The 21,045-nt window shown below is 33.2% G+C and overlaps 1 protein-coding gene across 1 annotated transcript in view; it reads right to left on the bottom strand.

Annotated features, from left to right (window-relative positions):
* Positions 1-17,259, bottom strand: part of LOC147070329 (multiple inositol polyphosphate phosphatase 1-like) — a 40,104-nt gene extending 22,845 nt beyond the window's left edge. Inside the window, exon 1 of the mRNA XM_085949420.1 lies at positions 17,182-17,259. The gene's annotated coding sequence lies outside the window, so the exon portion shown is untranslated. The remainder of the gene's footprint in view (positions 1-17,181) is intronic.
* Positions 17,260-21,045: the final 3,786 nt, after the last annotated feature.

The following is a 21,045-nucleotide window of genomic DNA, read 5'->3' as shown; positions in this document are numbered from 1 at the left end:
CAATACAGTAAATTTTGAAGCAGGGTTTTGAATGTGTGAGTGCCCTACGAACATTAACCACGCATTATAGACGTGCAATAATGTGTGTTGCAACCTTCAATACCCATTAGCTGCGGACCTTTTAATTAATATTTAATTACCACAATTACATAACTAATTATATATAATGGCCACCTGATGGGCAACGCACCAGTTGAAACCGAGAGCAGTATTCGACGTATTACGTATTCTTGACACGTGTTTAAATTTATCCCGTATTCTTCCACACTCGAGATGGGTTGCCTGTTACTCCACACCCATTAGGTATTTCAATTCCCATTAAGTCTGTGTCACCTGGTCAAGAGTAAAAAAAATCGACCATGAAATACATTATATTTTCGAAAAAACGATGGACATGACATAATATTATAAGGTAAAATTTAGTTCTTTGATCGTTATTGTAATATAATATACTTAAACACGCATGTATAATATATATATATATATATATATATGTATACTAATACTATAGAATAATAAAACAATAGGTAGACATATTATGAGCGCTTTTAGTTTATGCGAGTGTGTTTTTAATGACATTTTAATGGTTAGTGTAATGCATTGAATTATTGTACTTGCGGTATACATTTTTATTTAGGTACATCCTGTGCCAAGAAAATCTTAGAAATAACTGTGTACGAAATTGCATGATGCATGTTAATTCAGCATTGACAACGATGACACAACGTCAAAATCATAAATAAATATGTCAACTACTATATAATTTTATGTACCTAATATTGTTATTATTAATAGTACACATTATATTTATTATTAATTTATGTGCTGGAAATGGAAAATTGCGCGAACCGACATGAACTATAATAATTATAGTCCGAATTCAATGCGGAATGGCGATTTCAAGAACCGGTTGGCATTTTGTGCCGGATGACCTACGTAAGTATTAATATATTATTAGTAAACTGTAAAATCAGCTATTTTTTGAAGTTATACTTCTTTTGGCGCGATTGGGAAAACAGAACAGAGTGTGTCTTTAGAGCGTGACGAAGTTGCGCGCGCCGATGCAACACATACTTTATTATTATAATTATATTCATTTCGGTCTCAAGGGTACATGTGCATGCGCATAGTAAGTGTCATTTAGTTAGTCGTTCAATACAACCAAGTAAAGGGCACGTGTTGTGAACATAACCAATATTGTGTCATAATAAATATATACCTACTTATGTTTATAAACAAATTTCTGTTTATGAAAAAATGAGTGGATAAGGAAGCAAACAAGGGTTTGCGATGTAATAGAGTTTATTAAAAGCCTTAAATGGAGATGGGCTGGACACATAGCTCGAATAAGACAATCGTTGGACAAATCTAGTCATCCAGTGGTATCCAAGAAGTACAAAACGTCCGCAAGGTAGACCTAGAGGCCGCTGGATCGAAGAAATGGTAAAGTTCTGCGGAAGTACGTGGCAACGCAATGCACAGGACCGAAAGAAGTGGAAGCAGCTTGAAGAGGCCTTCATCCAGCAGTGGATAGATTCAGGCTGATGATGATGATGATGATGATAAACAAATTTCTGGAGACTAACATTCTACTGTTAATTATTTATATTCATAAAACTTTATTTATATTGGAGTGTATATTTATTTTTCATTGTAAAGATTGTGTATCAAGATTTGAGGCTATATTTATGTAAGTATTATATTTATGAGTAAAATTATATATCAATAAATAAATAACTTTTGTGAATGTTGAGTTGGTAAATAATTAAAAAAAATATATTAATTTTTTTATCGAATGAGCCTATTTAATATTATTTTTGCAAAGTTGATATAAATGTATATATATTTATTTCTGTCAATCTGTATTTGAAAAACTAATATGTAATTTGAATTTTTTGTTTTGTTACGCCAAAGAATATAACTTCTAACGCGCGTACATAAGTACACACACCGTTTTTTTTTTGTTTTACCAATAAAATAGTTTCTTGTGTTTTACCACGTAAATACGAGATAAATGGGCAAACAGCATAGGTATTGTTTATTTTGTTGGCTAATATTTTTACTGCTGTACATATTATATTATGTTCCTCGCGCTTTCTTTTGTCAGGTTAATACGTTAGTAGTATTATACACACTGTCCAATTCTGTGTGGTGACTATGCAAGGAAAATATAGGGATAGAGGTCGCTAAGCATAATTATGAAATGATCGGCGAGAGGACAACCGCTGGAAAAATTTCGTCATATAATCGTACTCATGGACCCCTCAAGAGGGGGGGGGGGGGGCTGACAGGGCTCTAGCCTGGGCCCAGGCTTAAGGGCCTACGTGCCCAACGCAGGTCAAAATGGAGATTTTATGGCATTTTCAGAGCATAACCCTGGACATTCCTTAAACGTTGTAGAAAATCTATTAATATAATTTTGAAGCCTTATTATCCTTTATATTTATTTTAAACATTTGATGACTGCATAAAGTATTTTTATTACATAAAATAGTATTCTTTTAAACATTTCATACATTCATGTGCAGTGGTGTTAAGATTTTTTAGATTTATTAATTTTTAAACGCATTTAAAAAACCTATAGTAAAATTAATGTTAAGTTAACAGTATATAGTGAAATATTTACGATAAAAAAATATATTTTATAATCTCTGTGATCTCAAATTTGACAAGAATTAGGCATTTTATTATTCAAAAATGGGCAAGATTAACACATTTGAAGATAATTCTAAAGATACTAAATATAAGCTATGTCTTTAACCATTCAAATGTGATAAAACATCCTGCGAATAATGATTGTTTTATAATAATTATTGACCTAAGAATAAGGTAGTATTTTTTTTACATACGCCATTTCCATTGGGATTTCCCAGTGGTTAAGCTACAACATACGGCCGTAGCCATAAATTGACACACGATAAATGAAGTAGGGAGTAAGATTATGTTAACACGCGTGTTTGAACGTGTACCGTTGTTTAAAAACGATATTTTTTTCGGTTAGGTTAGAATCCAGCCTACCTTCACATTTCGCCAGTGGTATAACGTTTCATAGTAAAGTTAATATGTAATAATAAAATTGAGGTTTTACTGTGCGTTATACGCAAGAAAAACGGCTTCAAATAGCAGAAATAAAGATGAACAATACACACTATCTTTATATTATTACTTTGAGGCAGGTATCTGTGTATTTTCTTGGCAGCCCTGGGGCCTTGACTTGACCTAAAAAAGGTGTAACATTGTACCTACTGCATATAATATTGTATACGTTGCTTTGGTTGAAAGCAAAATGTATGTTAATCATAGTATTGTTATTATGTACGTATTTCGTGATAAATAAACCACTTTGGTAACATTCAGTCATCTTGTTATTATGTACATCGACGATGAAGTCATTCTGGTTTACGTGGCGTGTATAGCTAAGTGTTTCGCAAACTGTAGTGCGTGATATAAATATTTGTGGTCCGTGATATACCAAGGAACTCAGAAATGGGAACTGAAATACTTAACGGGTGTGGAGTAACAGTCAACCGATCTCGAGTGTGGAAGAATATCAGATAAACTTAAGGATATACTTCAGTTGAGGCATGGTCTAAAAAGATCGTGACTAGGCGATGCGCGGATTGTGCAAATGACGCCAGCCGAACGAAATATAATGTGTCGTAAAAATTCAACATGCGTCCTTTTAATGTTATGTTTATTATTATATTCGTAATAATAATAGTATATTCATTGACATGTTTTCTTTTTCAAGTACATGCGGAACGTTTTTTAGAACACGATTTAAGAATATATTCCTCCGACGCCATTACAAACAAATTAACGTGCAAACAGGTCGTTATCGCTCTCCGAATGGCAACACACGCCGAAATTTCGTTCCACAAATAGTCGAAAATTATTCGCCGTTTCACTTATGTACGCTCTTAAGAATACGCTTTTCTTTCGTTCTGACAACTGCTCATGGTTTATGCACTGACGGTCATTAAATATTGGTGTATTTGAAAGATGCAATACACACTATTGCACGTCTATAATGTGTGGTTCATTTTCGTAGGACACTCACACATTCAAAACCCTGCGTCAAAATGTAGTGTAGGTATAGGAATTATATTTATCATACTTACATAATTTTTGAAAACACTTCAGAGAAAATATATTAAAACCAATAGAATATTTTAGGATGCAATTTTTGATTATTGTGTGTCAATACTTGACAACTAATTATTCATAACCCGTCAACTAGCCATAATATATATTATGTAGGTATATAAAATAATTTGTATTAAAAAAATACAATCAAAACCATTATTTTTACCTCGAGCACTATTTGGAAAACGCTACTTTAGAGTATCACACTTCACCGTGAAATGTTGTATCGGAAATATACGGCCGAATAAACCCATTCGCTGCGAACCTTTTAAATAATATTTAATTACCACATTTAAATAACATGCTAATTATATCTAATGGCCAACTGATGGGCAACACACCAGTTGCGATGGACGCATACCATTCCAACCTCTTTGGGTTGTATAGTAGTGTCATGTCTAAATAAAACACGTTTCTTGTCGGTTTACCAGGGCTCGAAATGGACCGGAGCGCACCGGAGCGCCGTTACTGTTCGTGAAATCGGTAAAATTATCGCTCCGTCTCGTGGAAATAATAATTTGACCGTCTGAGCTAGATAGGCTATATAATAGAAATCTAACACACTTATTTTTATGAAATACACATATAATTTTTGATAACTATGTAAATATCTTCAGAAAACTATCGAGCGCTTCGGTTCGTAAACTTTCCCATTTCGAGCGCTGCGGTTTACACTTTACAGGAAGCCAGCAGCAAACAAATTTTGAAAATAGCCGATATACTGGATTATTTGTTAGGTTAGGTTAGGTTTTCATTCTTGATTTCATGAATTTTGCTAAATTCAGCTATGGAAATTGAATTAATGTTCATATTGAATCTAATAAAACCAAAAACCGAATATTATACGGTCATCTCTTCCGATAAGAAAGCTCATTGTGAAAAATGTTTTACGTACAATAATTTACGTGTAACTATCACACTGTAGGGGAGCCCGCCAAAGTTCCTGGCCAGGAGGTCCGCTTCAGGATGTGGGGTCCATGCGTGACCCACCCTCGCCATCCTGCAAGTCAATGTGAACGGTGGCCAGCTTCTGCAGCGATACCCTGTTGTCGAAATTAAAGAGTCGTCACTGCAAAGGAAACGTCACGCAGCTTTCAGAATGTTTAATCCGTGATGTAGTTGAAGGTTAAAGGTAATTTAAGTAGGTAGGCATTTACACACCCACACATATTATTTGCGACTTGCGCCGTGGCAAAAATCACTGTTTCGTAACAATTGAGATTGATTGTAGGTATTATGAATTGCACTCGGATATTATGTCACACACATTATCTCGGACTCGGTCATGCATGGACACAGAATTCGTATTTCTATCTTATATGCCAGGGATGGGCATACGTCATGAGGTCAACGAGAGCCACATTCTGGATTTTCATATATATATATATATATAAGAGAAGAGCCCTACATCATTGGCAAGGCGGAATAACAATTGGTGGCCAGAAAATAAATAACTTAAAATTCGCAGATGATACCACACTAATCGCTGCTGATGAAAGGGAACTCTCAGAGCTGCTACACCGGGTAGAGGAAGAGAGTCGCAACTACGGCCTCCTTATTAATAGGAATAAAAAAAAGTTAATGGTTATTGATCAGGCCAACCTTCTACCAACACCAAGTACACTCCAAAACCTCGAAACAGTCGACGAGTTTGTATATCTTGGATCGACCATCAGTGGAAAGGGCGGATGCGAAGCGGAAATAAGAAGGCGCACACAAATTGCAAAAAGTGCGATGACACGCCTTACCACTATATGGAAGGATCGAGAAATTTCGATTGCCACAAAAATGATGCTTGTGCAAACATTAGTGTTCTCGATATTCCTATACGGAGTCGAGTCGTGGACCCTGAAGGCAAGAGAATGGAAGGCAATTGATGCCTTTGAGATGTGGTGCTGGCGCCGAATGCTTCGCATTTCTTGGACGGAGCACAGGACGAACCAGTCAATCATCCAGGGACTGAAGATAAAGGAACGGCTCTCGACGATATGTCTGAGAAGAATTCTGCATTTTTTTGGACATATTGTCAGGCGCGGACCGGACAACCTGGAGAGACTGATAGTTTTGGGTAGCCTCCAGGGAAGGCGAAGCAGAGGAAGAGCGTCTGCGCGATGGAGCGACCAAGTGAAAGAGCTGACTGGGGGCACCATCCATTCTGCCCTGAGAGAAGCGAAAGATCGAGAAGGATGGAAAGTCTTGGTCGCTCAAAGGATGGCGAAATTTAAATGTGGTCACGATCCTCAGCCATGAGTGCACGACCAAGAAGAAGATATAATGTATAAAGAGTCACACCATAGTCACGTTCTCATGTAGTATTAAATATAAAATTTAAAATTTAACTATATTAAATGAAAATTAATAATTATGAATTAATTAATTTAAAGGCAAACTCGTGAAAATACAAGTAGGTATAATGGGGAAAGAAAATACGTATATTTTTATCAAGAGATATTGGGAGCCGCACTTAACCCAATGAAGAGCCGCATTTGCCCACGTCTGTTATATCGTCGTTTCCATTGCAAAATTGTATGTCTACAAAATATACGTTTTTGACATTTTTGTATAATTAAAACCGCAAAAATCGCATTTACACACATGCAAAATAACACAATTTACAAAAATTGAATTGATTTGATGGAAAATTAAATTGATTCAAGTGCCAACATTTTGTAAACTGTTTTTATGTGTTTTTATCATTGATATACTACTAGATGAGGAGTTCCCATACAAGTGTCATTTTAAAAATGTACCACAAAAGAAAAAAGAAGATATTACGAATATCGTTTTACAATATTTCCTTGTAGGTATAATGCGTTCAGACCGTTAACATGGATTCCCGAATTTCACCCGTATTGCCCTGGCTGTAAAGCTAAATTTGCGTTCTTGGAATAGTGACCCTAAGGGTGTCTGCAACCCAAAGCTTGCAAGCTATCAAAAATTCATGTCTAAGCGGACAGAGCAAGTCGTCATGCGCTGACTATTAATTAGAGTAAGATGCAAGCTAGATCGGGCTTACTCATAATTATTGCCAGGTCGTTTTCGAGACAAATATTAAGTGAGCTCATATCGAGTTAAGTCCGCTGATATTAAAACAGTAAGTTTTAACACTGGCCGAGTCGCTGAAAATTGGGCGTCATTTTAAGAAGCATATTATGATTCATCCAGAAGATATACATCAATGGTTTTTATCTATATGTTTTTCTCAAAGCCTGGGTGTTTGTGATTGTTCAAAATTACTAACAACCACCTTGTACGAAAAATCAAGGATATGGTTATTAATTCTAAAAAAAAAAACTGTTTTTAGCTCCCCTGAAAACTTGAGGTTTTGCAGATATATAATTTTGCAATGGAAACGGCGATCTGTTAATAATATCTACTATATTTATTTAGTCTGTACAACAGGCGCGCATACAGAAAATATTTTGGGTGGATCCATTTTGAAAAAAAACGTAAGTAATATTTTTTTAATGATTTTTAAGGCGGCGTGAGGGGGTGAGGTTATCTAGCTTTTACCACAGACAATGTCACCTACTCTACTCATAGCCTACATTCGCTTCAACTGCGATATATCGCACTTTCCAGATTCATTCCCCATACCCAGACACTCCGCATTTGATTCTAGCGATAAATAATTGGTTTACGTGGAAAACCAAGGGTGATACCACATATATTTTGCCACGGTGCTTCCAGTGGCCACATGCCTTGCGTGGCGTACATTGGCGAGAGGGTGGGGCCAACCCTCAGATATCTGTTCGACAGCCAAATCATGTCAGTTATGAGGTCTTGATGAAGAATAATAAGAATAAATACTCAATTAACCTACATAATTTGTACTTTGGATGTGCGGTAGAGTCATGAATAAGTCAAATTATTATTCTCGGACCACAATGCCAATCAAAAAATTAAGTAAAAATAACCATTTAACTCAGTGTAAAATGCAAAAAATATAAATTGAGCAATTGAAAAAATGTGAATGGCAAATTCAACCCCAACTGTGGACATAAGAAAATGCCGTACAAGTATGTTTACTGGAAGCCAGGAACAGCGGCAATATTCATAGCCGATTTCAGTAAAATGCATGAATTCAAGAATGATAACCTAACCTAACTTAACCTAATAAATAATCCAGTATATCGGTTATTTTCAAAATTTGTTTGCCGCTGGCTTCCTCTAAACAGACAAGAACCAAAAATTCAATAACTTCTTTGTTTAGTCTAGTTTTTCATTAATTATTAAATTATTACATCAATAAGCTTACTGGATATTATGGAATAGTTTTCGATAGTAGACAAATCTAGCAGGTCTATTTTCAAACATCATCAAATCCATTTCAACCAATCACAAAAGTCAGATGACGAAACAAGAGATATTGTGTTTGTTTATTTTTATGGTTCTGTTCGTATTTTTTATTACAACGTTTTTCTTAGCTCGTATTCTTATTTTTTGTCCGGTGGTTCTTTGTCCGGTACAAACCTTGCAATCGATTTTTAACTAACTTCCCGACTAGCTAGACGTTTGAAACTTTTAGAATATATCAGAACACGATGCCAATGTATTTTTTAAATACTTTTAGCCATATTTAAGTAGAATTGAATTCATTTTCAGTTGATTCTGTTTTGTATGAAAAGTTATTTCGACACCATTATCGGTTGCTAGGGGGTCTAGCAACTAAATTATTAATATATACGTGCGTTACTGTGGAAATCAATATGTCATGTCAAAATGAAATTTCAGTATTATTTCTATCAAGTTCAAGTTTTTTTGATCGTTTAAGCTAGTCAACTCAAGTTTATATGATTCAACAGAAAATTTAAAAACGTTGTATATAAAAAGTTCTTTTTATCTTGTAATTATTTTGTACTTACATTTATTGTGTTCTACCATAGCGAGAAGAACGATTTTGTCAAAACGTGGAACTGTTTTACCGAATGCAATCCGCATTCGCAGACAGTTCCACGTTTAGCAGGATTAGAATTCCTAGCTTTAGAATAGTATTATTCATACAGTACATACTCGTACTTTGTAGAGCCCTAAAGTGTCATCTCAAAGCCTGCTTTGCAACACATGCTTAATCAGTGATGTCCCGTGGGGGTAGGCAGATTGAGCGTCGCTTGGGGGCGGCAAATCGAAGAGAAATAGCTACCTATCTAAACTTAGTAATAACGAACATATCTTTCCATTAAAAATTCAGCCTACTGGTTGGAAACATAATGTATTAATTAACATAAAAGAACAGGACTGTAATTTTTTTGTAGGGTTCGCGATGTCTAGCTTACTTCCGTTTCCCTTCGGCGTCCTTGGTGACCATAAATGACACGAGCAGACTTGCCAATAATTGCAGTAAATATTTTCACTTTTGTTTAGTAATGTATCCGTACAACACATTTCTTAGATATTGGAGTTATGAAAGGAAGATAAAAAATACTGTAAGTATACCTAAAGAATGACGCGGCATTTTGGCACTGCCTAGGGGCGGCATTCTATTTAGGGACGTCGCTGTGCTTAATGTAAATAGTGGTATAAAACCATACCTCACCATTTCACTTATTAAAATTCTATTTAAGCACCAATAACTTATGATTTCATAGTCTAACACAATATGTAAACTAGCTATTATACATCTTGAATAAAAGAAAGAATGTTTGATGGCATTTTCCCACGGTTTAGTTTAGAGAAATCTCTAGACTAGCTAAATCTAGCTAAAATGGTGGTACCTATTGTATAAAAGAAAATAATATTATACACATGAATTTTTCGCATGTAGGTACATCAAGAAAATACAAATGTATTAATAAATTAAGCACTATTTGTTGAATATATTAAAGAATTAAGAATCAGGGCTCGAAATGGACCGGAGCGCACCGGAGAGCTGTTCCTGTTCGTGAAATCGGTAAAATTATCGCTTCGTCTCGTGGAAAAAATAATTTGACCGTCTGAGTAAGATAGGCCATAGAAAAATAATTAGAAAATCTAACACTTTTATTTTTATGAAATACACACAATTTCGTCAGCTGAATGCAGACCTATTCTAACTCACATTTGAAATAGTTTGCAGAAGAGTTTTTTGAAACAGCCTACTTCAGTTATTTATCATTTATATGCACAAGTGTGTGCACCATTTTTTTTTATCAATAATCCTACTAAAATATGATGCATCTATTTATCCATAAAGATAATACATAAATAATTTCAGTAAGTTGTTTCAAAAAAAGATCCCGAAAGATTTCAAATGTAAGTTAGAATAGTTCTGAATTCAGCTGACGATTTGATAACTATGTGAATATCTTCAGAAAACTGTCGAGCGCTCCGGTTTGTAAACTTTTCCATTTTGAGCGCTGTACGAATACACATTAAAATAATCATAAAAATTACATTTACAATCACTTTTTCGTGTGGATTATCTAACATCGCCTTTGATTTCACTTTACTATTTCTCTGTTTGTTTACTAACTGTCAAACATGACATTTTTTTCTAATCTATTGAAGACTTATTTTTAGTTGTCAATATTTTGTATTAAACAGAAACATTCTATTCTAGCCTAATTATTTTATTTTTCGGTCGGCAAGGTTAATCGGGTGTTGATTTCCTGAGTGATACATAATAATATATTACACACATTTTAAACAAAATAAAAATGAAAAATTACAAGATAAAAAGAACTTTTTATATACCACGTTTTCAAATTTTCCGTTGAATCATATAAACTTGACAATTCTATGTACGATATTAATAAAAACTTTTTATTGTACTTGATAGAAATACTGAATAAATATTATAGAATACAGAAATGTCATTTTGACATTTCATATTGATTTCCATAGTAAAGCACGTATATATTAATAATTTAGTTGCCACTTAGCAACCAATAATAGTGAGTAGTAAATATTACTTTTAACGAATTTTTTCCGAAACATACAAAACAGAATTGACTCAAATGAATACAATTCTGCTTAAAGATGGCCAAAAAGTATTAAAAGAATGCACTGTCGTCGTGTTATGATCTAAAAGTTTCAAATGTCTAGCTAGTCGGGAAGTTAGTTAACAATCTTGGACAAACAAGAAAAAGTCTCTAGGGAACGAACAAGAATACGAGCTAATAAAAAATAATTACAAGATAAAAAGAACTTTTCATATACAATGTTTTTAAATTATCTGTTGAATTATCATGCTCAATATGCTCAAACTTTAACTTGCTATGAAGTAAATAAAAAACAAAGAAACAAACAAACAAATATTGAATACTGAATGTCATTTTGATTTCCATAGTAACGCACGTATATATTAATAATTTAGTTGCTAGGACCACCCTCTTAGCAACCAATAATAGTCTTTTACGTTTTACGGATTTTTCTGAAATAACTTTCCATACAAAATAGAATTAACTGAAAATGAATTCAATTCTGCTTAAAGACGGCTAAAAGTATTAAAAGAATGCATTGGCATCGTGTTCTGATATATTCTAAATGTTTCAAATGTCTAGCTAGTCGGGAAATTACTTAAACATCGATTGCAAGTTTTGTACTGGACAAACAATCACCGGACAAACAAGAATACGAGCTAATAAAAACGTTGTAAAAAATATGAAATTTCACCCGAAAAAAATATATATTCGAACGTATCTTATTCAAACATCAGAGACAACGATTAAAAAATGAATTTTGTTTGTGGATTTTGCACCATTTTACCACGTTTTTATTAGCCCGTATTCTTGTTTGTCCAGTACAGATTTTTTCTTGTGTGTCCAGTACAAATTTTTTCTTGTTTGTCCAAGATTTTTAACCAACTTCCCGACTAGCTAGACATTTGAAACTTTTAGAATATATCAGAACACGACGACAATGCATTCTTTTAATACTCTTGGCCATCTTTAAGCAGAATTGAATTCATTTTCAGTTAATTCTGTTATGTATGGAAAGTTTTTATTGTTGGTTGGTAAGGGGCTCCTAGCAACTAAATTATTATTATATACGTGCGTTACTATGGAAATCATTGTGAAATGTCCAAATGACATTTCTGTATTCTATATTATTTATTCACTGTTCTATCAAGTACAAAAAAAAGTATTTATTAATAGGTACTTACATAGAATTGTCAAGTTTATATGATTCAACAGAAAATTTAAAAACGTGGTAAGTATATAAAAAGTTCTTTCTATCTTGTAATTATTTCAGTTTACTATTTGGTTAGCAACCCCCTGGAAAACATATCGTGACCCCCATTAGAATCCACCGCATATGAAAATTCAGTACAGTTATGCACCTGTTTTTATTAAAAAAAACAGCTCTCAGATACAAAGGTAGGTACAATTAATTCTGTATGATGTTATGTTGTTGTGCTCATATTATAAAACATGTTTTATTTTTATTTTTTTGCAAACGTAAGATTACGTAATCAAACTTTGACTCAATGGCTATACCTATTTATATCTTTAATATTGTTTGGATTAATATAGATATTCCGACATAGCCTATGAATTGTTTAATTAGTCAAGATTGCAAAACGAATATAAACTCATGTTTTATTGGAGAGTGGCGATCATATTATTGCGTACGTCTAATTTTACCATCCAGGACCAGTCGAATCAGATCACAATCGTCATGTACATTAAGCCACATTTGGAGGTAATTCTTGACCTTTTAATGCATTATGTGTCGAAGCAGCGCCATCTTTGGATTAATAAAGCCTGAGCATATCTTTTTGCACAAGCAACGATTGGTCCACTGTTCAGCTGTCAAAATCAGATCACAGATTGCTTGACGTATTGATTCGCCCTTTCTCGTTTCAAATTGAATTATAAAAAAATCTCAAATCAACTACCTATATTAACTGTCAGTGTTATTTATAAATAATATACATTCCTGTTATTCATCAGCTGTCAAAGTCAGACTAGTCCTTCACACAAAAACCGGTGGTAATATCGATTTCCAAAAAATATGTGGCATTGATCTATGCATTACATTATTGTAGAATGTGTGTTAATGCTAGTGTATTATTTATCATGTAACTCATCTATCCAAATCAAACCATTCCATGTGTGAACACGACAGATGCGTCAGTATATGACAGGTCATCCATAGACAACAACGGGAGGGGCGGAAAAAGTAGGACCAGTCGTTGTGAATGTATCGGTTTTCTACTTGAGTCGGCAATGGTTGAAGCAAGTACAGTCGCACTCGGTTATTACGATCACGGATAAAGCGAGGTCTCGGATGTAACGTTCGTTGACATTTTAGTTTATGATTTTCACCATACATTTATTCACTTTTATAACGAGCTACTTATCGGTTATACCGAGCTAAAATCTCGATCGTTTAAAAGCATTTCGCCCTAAGCAATAAAATCCGACCGGACAGGATGCCGCCGGAATCGGATTACGGTGTCTAAGTACCTACCTAATTGGTGTTTTCGCCGACAATATTGAAAAAGTATCCACGCATATGGTTGAAATAAGTAAAAAATCCAATGTTTGTGTAGTCAGTAGGTACAATAAACAACTTCTTTTGTAGTCTATGAATGCCATGCTTGTTTCGGTGATTTTTACGATGGCTTTCAGATTTTTTATTTTCGCCTTTTTTGTGTTGTGACTCATTTTAAAATACCAATTCTCTGATATAACGAGCAAATTAAGTCGGTTCCATCTTCCTGATAATAACCAAGTTAGACTGTAAATTATATTTCTCATTACGGAAAGTATGGCCGAATTATATATTAAATCTTTACTGATTTTTACGATAGCTAATAAATAGTTCTTTTGACTTATTGGTTCATTTCACAGAACAGAATAATACGTAGAATTCCGGTAGGCTATCCCTCATTACACTGCATTTTGAATGTGTGAGTGTTCTACGAAAATGAACGACACATTATAGACGTGCAATTGTGTGTGTTGCAACCTTCAATACACTAATATTAAATGAGCGTCAGTGCATAAAACGAAAGCAGTTGTCAGAACTATAGACAAGTGTATTTTTTACACGCTTTTAAGTTTATCTCATATTCTTCCACGCTCGGTATCGGTTGGCTGTTTCTCCACACCCGTTAGTTACCTATTTCATTTTCCATTATTTCTGAGTTCCCTAGTTTATTTTCAAATCTTCTCATTTTTAATGTGATCTCAAAAAATCCCTATCGTATACCGATTCAACTACATCTAGGAAGCCACCATTCTTCCGGTAGTTCGTTCATATTTACATCCAGACCAATTAATACAGATGTAAGCATCAGTATAATTATTTACTATTTATTGAACAAAATGTCATGTAGTTCATGCAACGAAGCGAAAAAAATCAAATTTATAGCATTTTTTCATATAATATTGTTGAGAATCTTTTAATGAAACCATTGAAAAACGAGTTTCCGATAATTTTATTTTAAGCAATTTTTCGAACACCAAACATTCGGCTTTATGTATATTAAAATTAAGTACCTTATAATTATCTGTAACGCATGAGAGAAAACATATGGAAATGTGTAAGAGAGAGCGAGACAGGCAGAAAACGTAATAAAAATACGCATATAAAAGCAAATTCTAAATTTGTGAGGAAATTTTTTTTTTTTTTGACCATGTCCGATCCTAACAGGATCATATGGGCCTCCACAGAGTAGAGGTTTGTATTAACAGATTTTGTTTTTTACGAGAAATTCAGCCACTTGCTCAACCTATTAGGTCCATACCCTGACTCACACACAAACTGAAAAACAATATGTGTACCTACTTGCCAGACCCAGGATTCGAACCTGAGACCCACAGCGTGATAGTCCAACGCTTATGCCGCGCGGCCACCGAGGGTGTATGCAGGAATATTGGAGGGTTCATTTTAATCAGGTCGTGAAAGAAAACAAAATGATACTCTCGCTGTTTGGCAAATAAACGAGTTCAGGGCGTGATCGGCGTAGTCAGGAGACTCCACAAAAACTAAACGTATGGGAGAGATAGGGAGAAGACGCATGAGAATGTTGACAGGTGGTACTGCCACCTGGTAATATTTTCTAGTTATATTATAAATGCCACTGCTACAGTTTTTTTTTTGTATTTGCTAATTTGATGTATTTTCTCTGTTATTTAGGTATAAAAATAATGCTGGTTCTATGTCATGTGTCACTATTTAAGAATATAAAATATGCAGGCACTTTATTATTTTTGTGTTACGCAATGTTTAATTAGCGTATTTAACACATATCTTGTAAAATGTCTACAACACTTTACATAATAATATATACCTACGTTTACTGTTTACATAATGTTCAATTTGCATACACACCTACTCACCACCATTTTAAATTAGGGCAGTGAATATTATATTGTGTCACTTAGGAATTTGTCAATTTTATTAAGTATTATGCTTTGCCAGATTAAAAGATATATTGCAGCTATAGAATGAAGACATATCATTAGTGTTTGAATTTAGAACTAAGCTCAACCCTGTATAAAAAATATTGAATGATAATAATATGTCAAATGTCAGTATGTGTCGCCCTTGCTTATACTGGTGGATATAACAAGTAATTAAAACCCTTTAATATATAATGTAAACATAATCTCATTGTTAAATAATAGGTGAAGTATATAAACTAAATTTAGGGTAAGGAGTAATTTTTATAGATATTATGTTATGTAGATGGATCTCGTAAAATTAAGAAAATAAATTAAACGTCAGTAGGTACTACGCATGATTCTATACGGGTATTTTCAGAAATTCTTGAAATAATCTTCAAGTTACAATATTATTACGATAATAAGTAATTAGTGCTTAATATTACTGTCGGACAGTAGCGAAGGGTAGAGGTAGGCTGTTGATCGGCCATAAATAGTGCACATTAAACTTTGTTAGTCATACGTATTTGTCTTTATTGAACTTAGACTACAACTTACAGATGGTGTTGGTTAGTATTTAAAAATCAATTAAACTCTGCCTAAACCAATCCACAATAACTTTGGGCAATATGACAAAATTGTGCACACTTTTTCGTTCATACTTATTTGTTTTTGTTGAAATATTGTTGGTTAGTTTTTTTATTCAGCCATTATTACTTGGTCAATAAATCGTACGGGATTGCAACCCTAAGTAAATGTTAAAAATAAATCGGTGCAAAAATAACCAATTATTTATTTAGTTCATAAAGTTTTCTAGAAAAAAGAGGTCGAGTTAATTTATATTGTAGGTACCTAATGACATCATTTCATTCACCTTAAAAAACAGATAAGTATTATATTTTTTGGTATTCTTGACATAATCTATAAAGATATTTATATATCTACGACACGCGTTTCATTATCGTGGTAAACTTTATCAAGTATCTGCATACGACGGGGAATGTTTAATTATTTTAATTAAATACAATATTGTACAATATATCTAGGTACCTACAATAGTTTTGGATTAAAATATAATGTAAGGTATTCGTTTCAACCATTTACATGATGATTATAATAAAAATTTAATTACGAAACGGACCGGTTTCGCCCGAAAAATATTGTCAACTAACTGTTGCAAAAAATCCGAAAGCCAAAGAATGATTGAACACTATTTTCGTCTGTCATAATGTTAAAGGGGCATAATAATATATCGAAACAAATCAGTAAAGATTAAAGTATTATTATTTGTAAATATGTAGATATACGTCATGTACGAGTAAAAGAGAAATCAATCAAAAATTGTAGGTAACAGCAATTTGGATATAATTATTGCAAAATATGAATAGGCATCTGATAATTAATAATGTTCATTACTTACCTTATTTGTGTTTAATCCTAATATTATAAAATAACAAAATAGAGAAAATTGTTGCTAAAACCAGAAATTTTTACACGAAAATAATGGGCGATGATGATGTAGCCACAGAATCAAAACACTCGACAAAAAAAGGCGGGGACCGCTAGGTTTCACAAACAAGCTCGGCATAAAATAATTGCAATCATTGTAAACAGCACAAAAAAGTAGTTGAAAACAATAATCAAACACATTGAAATATGTTGGTAACTGTGGAAAACTTTTAAATATCGAACATTGTGGAAATGTCTTATTTTGAATTACCTTCGATTGTATTAATTGTACGTTCGCGCCAATAGGGTAATAGGTATAACCTAATGCGTGGAATGTCAACAAAGTACTAGAAGCGGAGAGGCAGTTTTGAAGCGAGGCAGCTAGAAGAGCTATCCGGCACAACAAAAATGAACAACATTTCATTCAAAGCAGGCTTCTCAAACTCGTCAGCTGCAATGCGCCGCTTTTCATTTCATTTCCATGCGGACTTAATAGGTTATAAAATATGTCAAAATCAAACGAAGCCTTCTCCATGAAATGACATAAAACAATATTTTCTTTCCGATGAATTGACAATTATTATTATTTAAAAGGTACCCCAAACTCTTTAATTATTACCCACATATCAATTCTATATTATTCCACTGTGCAGTAAAACTAAGCATACAAATACATAATTAACTGAAGAGGTGTTTTATCTTTTAATAGTTTTGCCATTCGATTCAGTATTGAGTATGGTTTAGAAGTAAGGGGTGGAGGTAGGCTGTTAAGATTTGATATAACTAATGTACACTAAATTTTGTCAGTCATACTTATTAGTTTCCATTGAATTAAGAATACGATTTGCAGATCGTGCTGATTAGTTTTTTTTAATCCAATCAAATCCTGCCTAAACCAAAAAATAATAGTTTAGGTATGCGATTATTATTATTACAAATGGTGTTGGGATAGATTTTTAAAATCCTGCCTTAACCAAACCACAATCAATAAAAATTATATTATTGATAAATGAATATTTTTTTTTATTATTATCTTCTATGGTTTGGATTAGGCAGGGTTTAATTGAATTTTAAAAACTAACAGACACTATCCACACATTGTAGTCTTAGTTCAATGAAAACAAATATGTTTGACTGATAAAGTTTAGAGTGCACTATTTATGTCGAATCTAGCCTACTTCCACCCTTCGCCGCTGATATAGATCCACCGGTATAAGTTGTCTGCTGAGCGAGGGCGCCACATTTGACATATATATCATTCAATAGTTTTTTATACTGTGATAAGCAGGGAACTCAGAAATAATGGGAACTGAAATACATAACGAGTAAGGCGATAGCAGGTAACCGATTCGAGTAAGGAAGAATCCGGGTTAAACTTACACACGTGTCAAGAATACGTTTAACGTCGAATACTGAAAACTGCTCTCGGTTTATGCATTTACGCTCATTTAATGTTGGTGTATTACACACACACTATTGCACGTGCATAATGCGTGCTTCATTTTCGTAGGACACTCATGCATTCAAAACCCTGCATCAAGATGCGGCCTATTGAATATAGCCTATCGGTATTATATTTATTATCTGTTCTGTGGTGATAAGCTTAGTTCTAAATTCGAACACCTGACGATTTATGATGGTACCTATATCTACAGATACAATGATTACAATTTAAAATTATTTTGAAATAGCTGTGTAATTACAATCAACATTTTTTTATTGTGTGTAGGTAGATTATTATTTTTTACTCCTGACTAACGGGGCGTGAAAAACTATTATGATTTACTTTATTAAAATGTAGATAGAAAGAATCAAGACAAAAGTATGATTTGAGTAATTTCTCCATACTTCTACGAAATTATTCTTTTATTTTATTTTAAATAAATAAAGAGTTTATTGTGTATCAATTCGTTTTAAACGTGCTTGCTATTTCCACGATTCCGAGAAGACAGGAAAAAACGTTTCCAAAGGCCTAAACATTTTGAGTCTTCCTGATTGTGACCTGATGTCGTCCAATGGGTTCCGTCCCTTACTAAATAGTCTCCAGTTTTTTCTTCATTTCACTTTGATACAATTCTCTTACACATAGTCAGTTCAACAAGTTATGACTTTTCGTGTCCTGTCGTAAGATATATTATATTCTTTGCGACTTTACCCTTCGACTATGTTATCCATAGCGTGAGTTCATGTAATATTTTCTCTCAAATAATGCTAATTTACATACATATTTTATGTATCAACAAATTGTAATAACTATCGACTTGAAAAACAAAACGAGTAGATTGCACGTATGTAAATATGTAAGCAGAATTTTCCTCAATATTAAGAATTGTAGACGTGGCCGGTGAGCCTACTGGGGGCAAGACATGATGAAGACCAAGGTTCGAATTTGTGACCCTTTGTTTAATATGTAGTTCTAATTTGCATGATGCATTTGCGTATTAATTCAATAATCATAGGTATATATACTTTTCGCTATGTTTCCATCACCAAAAACATGACAAAATGCAAAGGGTGGGAATTAATCGCACAATGCAATAATCAAAATTCACAAAAAAAAAATAACTTTAACATTTGGAAAATAGTTTTCACATATATTAAATGATTTCACAAATAAATAGATGAAATCACATAAAATAGTTTGTTTCACAAAACAAAAATCATAAATCACTCATTGTAAATACAAATTCACTCAATTTTGACAACTGCACACATTTGTAAAATTGTTTTCACCGATAAATAATATATCGCACAAAGAAAAGGTAGAAATTCACAAATGTCAAACTAATAATTGTAACAATACAATTTTATTAGAAGGCAATCGCAAAAATGATGCTTAGGTGTCAATATAATTAATGTTTAACGCAGTAATATAAATATGTATATATATTATTTGATGTAAATCTACAACCAAATAACACCACCTAGGTATACTTATCTTTTACGGTTCATCGATATAAATTTTGGTAAATGTGGCGCAGATGCCGTCATGAGATTTTATAAGTATCTTTTTTGAACCAAACCTAATCTAACCTAACCTATTCTAACGTAACCTAACCTAATATAACTTAGCCTAACCTAACCTGACCTGACCTAACCTAACCCAACCCAACCTAACCTAACCTAACCTAACCTAACCTAACCTAACCTACCCCATCCTAATATTACCTAATATAATCTTAGTTTGTGATAATGAAGTAAGTATCAAAATCTATGAGCATTTTAAATTAACAATTATTATTAGATCGAAAAGCCTATGCGCCGACAAAAAAAGGTATTTATTATAATTGTCTACACGGAATAAACTGTATTCGTAAAAAAAGCTCATGACGGCATCTGCGGCACAATTACATAAGTTTTAATTAACGTCACTTTTTAAATAGGTATTTATAGTATTATTTGAATTTGAAAGTAGGTACCTAATACATACTTATGTTTTGCCAAAATATTGTTTAAAATCATTAAACCTAATTTTCATAGTGTTTATATTCTTTTACGATTAATTGGGTTACAATAGTATATTGATACGTGAAGACTACTTTTTCCTTAGTGCAAATCGATCATTTGAGTGTTGTAGTTGATTTGTGAATATCATCCATTTCCGATGTGACGAACATCTTTTTAAATGCTGTCAGCGCTTTGTGAAAACAGTCTATTCAATTGTGCGAATATATATTCCCCAAATGCAAATCCCTGTAGTTCTGTATTTTTTTAACTATGGCACCATTTATATGTTGGCAGAGTGTACTGATTTACAACTATAATACCATTTTCTCGGAGTAGGTAATGGTGTTCTTTTTATGATAGATATACTATAATAATATCAATATAATTATTATCATTGCTTACCTGTTAAAATCTAAAATTTTGTCAAAATGTTTTATTATATATTATATATTTTCTGTCTATATAGTTTATTTAATAAAGCTCACAATATTATATATAGGTGTAGGGAATTTAGCACAGAACAGATTAATAGATATAAATCTGATATTCTATATTTCAATACACTACATTTTGACGCAGGGTTTTGAATGTGCGAGTGTCCTACGAAAATGAACCGAGAGCTGTTGTCAGTATTCGACGTATGACGCTTCACACGTATTTAAGTTTATCCCGTATTCTTCCACACTCG

Source organism: Rhyacophila brunnea, unplaced genomic scaffold, assembly GCF_057557595.1.
Source record: "Rhyacophila brunnea isolate RB1 unplaced genomic scaffold, BYU_Rbru_1.0 scaffold_22, whole genome shotgun sequence".
Classification (NCBI taxonomy): domain Eukaryota; kingdom Metazoa; phylum Arthropoda; class Insecta; order Trichoptera; family Rhyacophilidae; genus Rhyacophila; species Rhyacophila brunnea.
This window is presented reverse-complemented; position numbering and strand designations above follow the sequence as displayed.